General features: G+C 36.1%; 1 pseudogene; it reads right to left on the bottom strand.

Annotated features, from left to right (window-relative positions):
• Nucleotides 1–1129: 1129 nt before the first annotated feature.
• LOC143571948 (NDR1/HIN1-like protein 3 pseudogene) lies at nt 1130–2197 on the bottom strand (annotated as a pseudogene).
• Nucleotides 2198–6823: the final 4626 nt, after the last annotated feature.

Below are 6823 nucleotides of genomic sequence, written 5' to 3'. Positions count from 1 at the left end.
GCCTCTTCTACCTTCGCTCCTTTTGCGGGCGCTGGCCCAAATTTGATGATAGCGGGATGTTCTTCAAGCCTATTATGCTTGGTCACCTTACCATTTCATTTTCTAGTTATTTAAAATAAAGGTTTACTCTCAGTATCCATCACATTTCACTTCAACATGAACATTCCATGTAGTGTTATGGGAAAGCCAATTTTGTCAATGTGGCGGCTATGTTTCACAACAAGCTCCTGTCACATAGCTAACTCACATCTCAAATAACACGTAGCCAACTCTCACATGTTCCATAGTGTACATAACCTTATAATTCTAAATATCCGGTAACAATGAATTTAACATTTTAGGATTGTGTGCTAATTATTTCCCATTATAATCCAGCAGCCTCCCTTTATTAAAAAAGTAAAGAAGTTAAATCACCTTTATTAAAACATAATTTATACAATAAATTTTAAAAAACTATATTCTCTTTATTATTAAGTAATGTAAATAAAAAAAATGTGTTTTTTTTATAGTTGCAATGCACTGGGTACATGTATTAACTTAATCATACTATTATATAGTACGGATGCGTGTGCGAGAAACCTATGTGCATAACCCCCCAAACACCCTCACCCATAAAACTTAGCAAGAGAACGCATCTCCCTATCCCACATCCTTCAATCAGGTGACGCCCCGATCTCTTCCGGTCTCGTCTTCCTCCTCTATTCCTTCTTGGGTGCTTCTTAAGCTATATAATTATATGTTAATTAATAATAGTATTGAATCTTAAAACTATAAAACCATGTGTAGTCATAAAGCCAACCGACCAAACGTTATGCGTCACGAGACGCCAAGTCAGAGTTATGATTTTTTACAAAAACAGGGTGTAGTCATAAAACCCATTTCTCGCGTTATCCAATGGCATTTTAATGGATATATATTTAAATTTTGAGCCCATTTCTCACGTTATACACAAAACGCTCCAAAAAAAAAACCCAAAACGCGGGGGGGGGGGGGGGTTGCCCTCAGCGTTATAGGGTGGTCTAGTGCTTATATGTTACCATACCTTATTGCATATTCATATCACATGAAAAATATCTTAAAAGAAGCTCCATCTCCACAACCGAAAAAGAAGAAAAGAACCTAAAAAGGAAGCATGGGTCCCACTTTTCATATCTTAACCTTAACGTCTAAAAAGCAACTTGATAATTCAAATTTTAAATTCATATTCTTCTATACTTTACCTTCAATCAAATAACCACAAACATCAAATAACAATAACAACCAGACTCACCAAATCCAACAAAATCATTAACAATCATAATATGCTCATATAACCTGATATCCAAGTTCAAAATTAAAAAACAACCAAAAATATAAATCTAGTAGTACCATAATTCCATAATTATATGTATCAAAACAAATATTAATAATAACAATAAAAACAAACTACCAATCAAAATCACACTTGGTCCTCTCAAACTTGTGATTAGAAACCTTACGTTTGACACTCAAAGGCACCTTCAAATCACAATCAAACCTAGGTTTAAATTTAGGCGTTTTCATCCACCACACTTTAAACCGAATCTTCAACCGCAACTTCAAATCAATCTTATAAACCTCATCACCCGCTTCGGAATCATATTTAGACTTAACCACCCCACTCACAATATTCTCACCTTTGAGCACCACACTCACATTATTCTCCTTCTTATGCCCCAAATAAAACCCACCCACATCCATGGTCCCAAATCGTTGGCCATGATACAACGCATTAGTCTCAATCTTATCATAATAAATCCCGAGCCTCTTGTTCGGGTTCCGAAACGTCATGTTAACGGAAAAGTTATAATACAAAGTATTATTAGTGGGAGATAAGGTGAATTTGGTGAGGGTGACGTCATCGACGTGGAACTTGGGGACGTTGGGGCGGAAGAGAAACCAGAAGATTAAGGCGATGATTGCGAGGATAACGGCGATGGTGATTAATATCTGACAGATGATGTTAAGTATGCAGCTGCAGATGCAGCTGAAGCAGCAGGTTAATGGGTTGCAGGTGGTGGGCCCACGGCGGCCCGGACGGTGGTAGGATTTGGGGTTTGGTGGTGGGATGGATGGGCCGTAGAAGGCGCCGTTGAGATGCGGTTGTGCCGGCGTTGAGGGCATTATCGGAATTGGTTTTGGGATTGTGATGAGAATTGAATATTTAGGGTTGATGGGGGTTTTATGGAGGAGTGGGGGTGGAATGTAACGGATGCTTTTTTGTAACTTTAATAGGTGTATCTTAGTTGTAATGTGTGCTTCTTTGATTGTACGTTTTGATTCAAGTTTTGGAAGTGTTTATATTAGATTTTGTTTTTTGAATGGATAATTAGAGAAAGACTAGCCAACTTTGAACGTGTTCTAATCAAGTTATTGATGAAAACTTTTGTGTTAATCAGGTAATCGAATTTTCATTTTTGTTTCAATTCTATATATTTTACCAGGATAACAAGTATTCTAGTTTTTTTTTTATTTTTTAATGTTTTTACTTTGCATAATAACTTTTAAAGGTTGCGAAATGGGTTAGGGTCGAAACATGTCACTTAAAAAAAGGGTTGTTTTGGTTCGGGTCGGAACGGGTTAAGGTCAACAGGTTCGGGTTAGAACGGGTCAAGGTCGAAACGAGTCAAAACGGGTTTCGGGTCAGTTTTTTTTTGAACCAACGAATCAACGTGTTTTCAACACGTTACAACTTGTTTTAACACCAAAAGCCCATTTAAGCGATTTTTTAGTTCATTTCAGTACTTAACAGCTCGTTTAAGCGATTTTTCAGTTCGTTTCAGCACTTAACAGCTCGTTTAAGCTAACAGCTCGTTTAAGCAATTTTTCAGTTCGTTTCAGCACTTGACAGCTCGTTTAAGCAGTTTTTCAGTTCGTTTCAGCACCTAACAGCTCGTTTAAGCGATTAGGTGCTGAAACGAACTGAAAACTCGCTTAAACGCGCTGTTAGGTGCTGAAACGAACTGAAAAATCGCTTAAACAAGCTGTTAAGTGCTGAAACAAACTGAAAAATCGCTTAAATGAGCTGTTAGGTGCTGAAACGAATTGAAAAATCGCTTAAACGAGCTGTTAAGTGCTGAAATGAACTGAAAAATCGCTTAAACGAGCTGTTAGGTGCTGAAACAAACTGAAAAACCGCTTAAACGAGCTGTTAAGTGCTTAAACAAACTAAAAAAAATCGCTTAAACGAGTTGTTAAGTTCTAAAACGAACTGAAAAAATCGCTTAAACGAGCTTTTGCTGTTAAAACAAGCTGTAACGTGTTGAAAACATGTTGATTCGTTGGTTCAAAAAAAATAAAAAAAAACTGACCCGAAACCCGTTTTGACCTTATTGACCCGTTCCGACCTTGACCCGTTCTAACCCGAACCTTTTGACCTTAACCCGTTCCGACCCGAACTAAAACAACCCTTTTTTAAGTGACCCGTTTCGACCCTAACCCGTTTCACAATCTTTAAAAGTTATTATGCAAAGTAAAAACATTGAAAAATTAAAAAAAAACTTAGATTACCTGATATCTAGGTAAAATATCTATGATTGGAACAAAAATGATAGTTCAATGACCTGATTGGAACAAAAGTTTTTATCAGTAACCTGATTGGAACAACTTTTAAAGTTGGTTACTATTCTATGGAGTAATCCCTAATTAAATTGTAAAAGTTGTTAGACGTATGTTAGTTGATGGATTGTGTCAAATATCATAAGTTTACTAATATTTTATATTAAAATCGGTAAATATCAATATAAATAAAAATATATACTTTTAAATACTAAATTATTCTAAAAATTCCTAATTTTTAATTACAAAAATGATATTAGCTCTTATACATTACATAATTTCGAATTGCGTTTTATTAAGTTGACCAACTAGATCTGATTGTGTCTGAAGTTGACCACATTTAATCAATTCTTAGTACAAGGTAGTGTTAAAGAAAGTCGCCTTGACACCATACCGTATAACGAGAACTCGACCATGTGGATTTACTTTTACAACATTGGTGGTAACTAAGCACAACCGGTCGTTTTCTGACACGTGACATCCCAAACAGTAATAGCTAGTCTTGAAAAAAATGACGTAGTGATAAATACCCATTAGCTAAGCTTAAAACTAAGTGTTGTAATGGTAATTAAGTATGTGATTAGACAACCCCCCCCCCCCCCCCACACACACACACCACCATTGTTGCATCTCCAAAATTCCAATACAAAACTAAGCTCACAACTAGGGGGGGTCCTCTCGTTTTGAGCTTGTTTTCCCCACCACAACATAACCATTACGCGTAGTCTGACGAACAACTAGTCCATTCGATCATCTTCATTTCCTAAGTACGAAACCGTGGGAGTTTAGGTTGGCTCGTTTAATAAGGGAGCTTGTATAATACAAGCAAATTATTTAACATAATTATGTATAGAATGTATGAAATTGTTGTAAAGAATTTCACTTAAATTTTATAGCATTACGGAGTATAATATATGATAAAGTTATAAAATTTATAAAGTATATGTGATGTGTTAAAAGTAGTTATAAAATTTATTAACTAAACTATGCTAATCTAGACACTAAGTAATAATTATAGACTCTCTAAAACTCGACTAAACTACTGACGTGCAAGTGGACCGATCGACACTAGTAAAGCTAAGTAAGTCCAGATATCGAACCCACGAGACTCTTTAAGTTACGTACACTAGCTAATAAGACTCAACTAACTGACACAGATATTTATTTTATATTATTTTGAGGGGGGGGGGGGGGGTTACTAAAAGACTACATTTAAACTAATTAAAACTAACTAGTCATGACTTGACTTAGTACTCGGATTTACTTCAGATAATGACAAGCAACCACCTAGGCTAGAATCTCTAATGTATCAATTAGTTGGAAAATGTCATATTATGGAATCAATATCTTAAAGTATTTAGTTAATGGGAAATCGAACAGAACCCTCAACCCCTCTCAAGGAGACACCTATATAACCCTAATAAGTTATTAAAAATACCGGTTTTATTCGACTCACTTACGGTCGCTAGTTTATTTTATGACAAATACCTTTATACGAAATCCTATATTATAGTGCGGAAATCAAAGTAATTTTAATGAATTCACTCGACTAGATAAAAAAAGCTGATAAATCAAATCTAGACAGACTTTTACGAAGAACTAAATCTAGCAAATTAAACAACCAAGACTTATCACGTAATTTATCACCTTACAACTAATTAGATTAGCAACACACTTAGGTCTAATTGATTAATAATTATTGTTCTCATGTTTTATTGCAAATCAACCATAAACTAGTCAAAAACACACAGTAAATGACTTAACAGAATCATATTATATGACAGACAATCACCAAAGAATTTGTGAAATAATAAAACTCATTAACAATCTTAAGCGCACATATGCATCGAATAATAACAACAAACCTCTTGCTTAAACATAAATCCATAAACAAACACAAAATCCATACCAAAATCCAATGTCAACAGAAGTTCATCATAAGCCTAGGTGGTCTAAAGAGTTTACCCAAGCATAACTGAATCAAATAAAACAAGAAAAGAATTCACGGTGAACAACATAAGAAAAACGTAAAACGAGAGAATTAGGGTGATAAAACCCGTGGTATTCGGTCCCGATCGATTAGCACTTCACCCGGTGATTCCTAGCCTTCAAAGCCTTTATGATTTGCAATCCTAAGCTCTAAGACTCTCCAAAATCGACTGCTTATCGTGTGGTAATAAAACCCGTGGTATTCGGTCCCGATCGATTAGCACTTCACCCGGTGATTCCTAGCCTTCAAAGCCTTTAAGATTTGCAATCCTAAACTCTAAGACTCTCCAAAATCGACTTATTATCGTGTGTTATGTTAGGTTTAGTTTAAGCATGTTTATATAGTTTTTTAATCCCTAACCCCATCCAGGCGTCGGAACTTTCTGGAAAAACAAGCTCCCCGCGTCGCGCGGGGAGCAAAACTGACATGCTCGCCTGACGTGGGCTATTGTGGTTGATTTGTTTCGCGTGCTGGTCCGGTCCGGTTCAATCTTGGTTCATCCCGGTTCTCGGTTTTAACTCGTTGAGCTCCGTTTCTTGCTCTTTCTAACCTCTTTTTAGTTCCGAGACCTACAAAACATAATTAAGTTAGTAATATACAAATTCTAAATGAAAAGGAAACTAATAAAATATTATATAAACTCTACAGGGGAAAACATGTATATTTAGCATTATATCAATATGCATTCTTAATTTGGTCAATTTCTTTTATTTCATAGGTGTTAGGGCACGGAAATTTGACACTGTGGATACATTATCCTGACATATGTTCTTGGATCAGTTATTCTTAGACAGATCCTGTCAGGATCAGTGGTCGTCAGTACTTGGTATTATTAACAATTGTTTCTTGTGTGTAGGTTGTTATTTAATAAGTATAACGGCTGCGAGACTTATTCCACCGGATATCTCGCTATTGGACTTGTCAAACACGTGGTCAAATGGCTGTAGCACGTTTAGTGGGAGAAGTGGCGGATTTATAGGACTTCTTGTTGAGTCACCAACAACTGAGTACTAAGGATATGTTATTCTTGAAGACGTGCTTGGATCAATTATCCTTCTGAAGAATTCTCTAGCTGAGTCTGGATCCAGGATCTTTAGTCAACATTGCTGTTGATGGATGATTGTCACATGAAGACTGATGTTTAATAACTGCAACAACTCCTAGACTTAGTCTACCTATAATTTCGTTACATGACTCCTTTAGGCACGTGGTCAAAGTCGTGGATGAAGCTAGTGGGAGTAGTTCCTTAAAAATAGG

Source organism: Bidens hawaiensis, unplaced genomic scaffold (genome assembly GCF_021521415.1).
Source record: "Bidens hawaiensis isolate Kalapana, Puna unplaced genomic scaffold, B.hawaiensis_p1.1 tig00025636_1, whole genome shotgun sequence".
NCBI classification, from domain to species: Eukaryota; Viridiplantae; Streptophyta; class Magnoliopsida; order Asterales; family Asteraceae; genus Bidens; species Bidens hawaiensis.
The sequence above is the reverse complement of the archived record's forward strand: the minus strand, read 5'-3'. Positions and strand labels throughout refer to the sequence as shown.